Source organism: Dipodomys merriami, unplaced genomic scaffold (assembly GCF_024711535.1).
Source record: "Dipodomys merriami isolate MVZ:Mamm:240054 unplaced genomic scaffold, mDipMer1.0.p SCAF_864, whole genome shotgun sequence".
In the NCBI taxonomy this organism is placed as follows: domain Eukaryota; kingdom Metazoa; phylum Chordata; class Mammalia; order Rodentia; family Heteromyidae; genus Dipodomys; species Dipodomys merriami.
Window position 1 is genome coordinate 93,849 of NW_027206473.1, and position 4,080 is coordinate 97,928.

At 32.4% G+C, this 4,080-nt stretch overlaps 1 non-coding gene across 1 annotated transcript; it reads right to left on the reverse strand.

The window, feature by feature from the left end:
* Positions 1-1,371: 1,371 nt before the first annotated feature.
* LOC138820345 (U6 spliceosomal RNA) lies at positions 1,372-1,477 on the reverse strand. The gene has a single exon (XR_011369840.1). It is a non-coding gene; the product is annotated as a U6 spliceosomal RNA (small nuclear RNA).
* Between the last annotated feature and the right edge of the window lie 2,603 nt (positions 1,478-4,080).

The window sequence follows — 4,080 nt, forward strand, 5'->3', positions numbered from 1 at the left end:
AGAGTTGTAATAGTTATGAAGGAGTATCATAGTAATTTTGAATTGCATTTCTCTAATGACTTCTGTTCCCAAAGCTTAAGCCAGCATAGAAGTAGCATTAAACACAACTTTGTAAACCCACTGGCGATTTTCATGGATTTTGGAATACATGTCTATTCAGAATTTGTGCCCAGTTTTAAGCAAGTTTCTTGTTAATCTCATCTTTAATCTCTCTATACAAAATCAATAATTAATTCAATGCAGTAGAAAAGAAAAAATTAAGTATCTCCTAAAAATTATCATTTTTCAATTACGTGACATTGCTTAAATCATTTTCTGTTTACACTTGAGATTATATAAATTAATTTATTTAGACCTTTTACAAGGTTATACGTATTTTATTTATTTTACATTGATTGATATTTCCAAAGCCTGTGTGTTTAATTTTCCTTGGTGTATTTCAGTATCATGTAGCTCATATTTCAGAGTGAAGAATAAATGGAAGGAAGCAAACAAAAAAATACAGTTCCTCTCATCTGATGAAGCCTCTACAAGAATGAGGAAAGAGTTCATCCTTCTAAGGAGCTACGATAGGATATCAAAAAGTTAATTCATTCTAATAGGTCTTCATTATCTTTACAATGTAGCGTAAATGATTTAAAACACAATATACTGCTCAGATACTTATATGTTTTATCAGGTTTGTATATTTTCATATGGATTTCACCTCAGTTGTAATTCCTTCATTATTCTGTCCCTGATATTTTTACACTATCAAGACATAAGATCACCAGTTTGATTTAGAGCATGAGAAATTATCCATCTGGCTTCCTTGGAAGCAGTGCATATTCAATTGATAACATTATTTCTGGTTGCTCATTACATGTAATGGTTTCTGTAATACATATCACATTCTACGTAGTATTTAAAAATCTGCTTTGTTAACAATATTATATGGATAAAATTGGGGGAATAAACTCTTCCATCTCAGAACATTTTTATATGTTTTTAGTTGTAAAAGTACTGTACAGAGGGGTCACAGTTACACACACACACACACACACACACACACACACACACACACACACACACACACACACACATTTTCTTGATCCATTCATGTACTGAGGGGCATCGGGTTGGTTCCATATCTTACCTATGGTAAATAATGCTGCAATAAACATAGTTGTGCTTGTAGTTTTAGTATGGTCTTGTTTCTGATCATTTGGGTGAATGCCCAAAAGAAGGATTGCTGCGTCATAGAGGATCTCTATGTGGAATCTTTTGAAGAACCTCCGTTCTGCTTTTCAAAGGGGTTGACAAGTTTACACTCTCACCAAGAATTCAGTAGTGTTTACTTCTGGCCACATTCCCTCCAGCGTCTGTCATTGTAAAAATATTGAACGCTTCAGGAATTGGTGTGTCATCCTTCGAAGGAGCTATTCTCATCATCTCTGTATCATTCCAGGTTTAGGGTATGTGCTGCCAAATTGAGCACAGAACTTTTTTTTATATATAAAGTGTAATTGGTTTTCTTAAATTAGACACTTCAACAAAAAGTAAATGCAAAAGAATGGTCATGAAATATTTATTTCTTACATAAGCACATATTTAAGAAGAAACTCAAAATTGATATGTCAAAAACAAAGTAATTCCAAATATTTGTGGTTCAAGAGATGTGTAGAAGGAGGAGTTCAATTATTCTCTACAAGGCACCTGTCATAATGAACATTGCAGCAAGGGTTAAGGTTGTTAAAGTTCTAATGCTTTAAATGGGTTTAATTTTGGGAATTTGCTTAAATATGCCAAAATAGGGACTGTTTGGCAGGTCATAAAAATTTTCCATGAAGTAGTTAAGATTTATGGTAGCAGACATATATTACTAAGTATTTATATTTCAGAATTTATAGAAACTTTACTAATGAGAAGTTGCAAAGTCTTTGTTTAAAGAAGCAGAGTAAAGAGTTAAGAATTTGTTAACTACAATTTAGAGCTTCCTTACTTTATATGTTAGCGAGCAACAAGTGAAGATATAAGCCATATACAAATGACGAGATGAGCCATAAATAGTCATCTTAGTGGGTAACTTTAAAGACTACTCATAGCCTATAAAACTCTTGTTGAACATCATAATCTTAGCCAGTTTTAAATGTACAGGAATATGAGAATATAGTAAAATCTAATATGTAGTACACTTCAAATACTGGAAACACGTAACTGGTTTATTTTTCATTTTATTAATCATGAATATTTAATTGTTGTTTTTATTTATTTGTAGCATTGTTTTCCTTGTAGTAATATAATACAAAGTTTTGTAAATTGTCTTTTGGAGGTACTTTGAGAAAGTTACTGGGATGGTCAACCATTTTTATAGGTGCATGTGAGTTTACAAATAGCAAATTTAAGAAGAAAATATTGATTAAAAATTTTATCAAGTAGAATCTGAATCAGGAGTGTTGATAAATGTCCACACCTAAAATCTTAGTCCTAGGGTGAAGCAGACGTATTACAGAGTTGAGGCTACAAAAATGAGAGACTGTATTTTGTTTTGTTTCTGTTTTTGTTGGTCATGAGGTTTGAAATCTAGAGCATGTGTGCTGTCCCTCAGCTACTCAGCTCAAGGCTAGCGTTACCACTTTTGTCACAGCACCACTTCCATCTTTTTCTGATATGTGGTACAGAGGAATCAAACTCAGGGCCTCATGCATGCAAGGCAAGCACTATACCATTGAGCCACTTTCCCAGTTCCTGAGAAACTGTGTTTTAAAAAATCATCTAAAGAACATTTGTTTTATCTTTGGGTTATATATTGAAATATATGAATATCTTTTTATATTTTTGTGAATTATCATACTACTAAATTTATATTAACTTCAGCCACTTTATTATTCTCAAAGTCATGAAATATCTCTGAGAGATTGCATCTGTGAAAATTGTTTTTGCAGTTATAATTTCTTGAGTAATTTTTAGTTTTTTATCAAAAGCACTTTATATTTTATGTTGGTGGGTTATTGTACATTAAATACCTTCAAATGTACATGTAGAATCTAAAAATAGCTGTATGAATATTCTCATACAGCTCTTATTTATCTGTTATGCACTTTCAGTATTATGATATTTCTCTCTATCTTTCACTCTATCTCATTCACTTGCTTTCTCGTTCATGCTCCATGTCTGCTACTTAGCATTTCTGCTGGTGTACTATTATCTTTCAGGATCCACTGGTTTTGGGAGAACATGATAGGGACCATCAGTTACAATGGCATTCTTTAAGAGTTATAGCAGTGATGTGATATTATTCTTTGCAATGCTAAATGGCAAAACAACAGATCTAAAAATTCCTTTTCACTTTTACTATTATTATAAATTTTATCTCATAGGAATCATGGGGATGGATAAGATACTTTATCCTTTTACCTAAAAGATATTTTTTCTTTTATAAATAACCCATTTCTTTTATTATCAGTAAGTAAATACATGTAATGAAAATAAAGCTATCCTATGGATAGATTTTCATCCCTGTTCACAGGGATGAAAAACAAAGTAGTGGCAGAAGTGAGTACAAAGGATAACCATCATAGAGCAAAGATCCTCAGAGCAGTTTATCATGTACACTTTGTGTGAATGACAATGTGCAGGAACTATAGATTAAATCACTGAACAGCTGATATATACGCACATATATTATGTATGTATATTTTTTATATTTGCATATATGTGTGTATATGCCCTTATATATGTACACATGTATGCTCCTATACACATGAATACACACATACATACACACATGTATACCTGGAGAAAGACACATAGTTACAGCCAACAAAAGTTTCACTACTTGATGAATATGCCTTAGACGGAATGCTTGGAACCAAATATGTTGAAGATGCATTTTTCTCTAGAAGTATTTTTACCACTCCTCTTATCTCTTAAAACTGATAGGTTTTGACAGATTCGACTTGCAAAATGCAGTACAAGTGATAGCAAGCCACTTGGAAATCTCATTAAGTAATGGTCATAAGGTGTCTCCCTGTTTCCCACAGAATGCTTGCTCTTGTAGACATTCTCAACAACCAAAGTAGCTGGAGAATACTCTGGTAA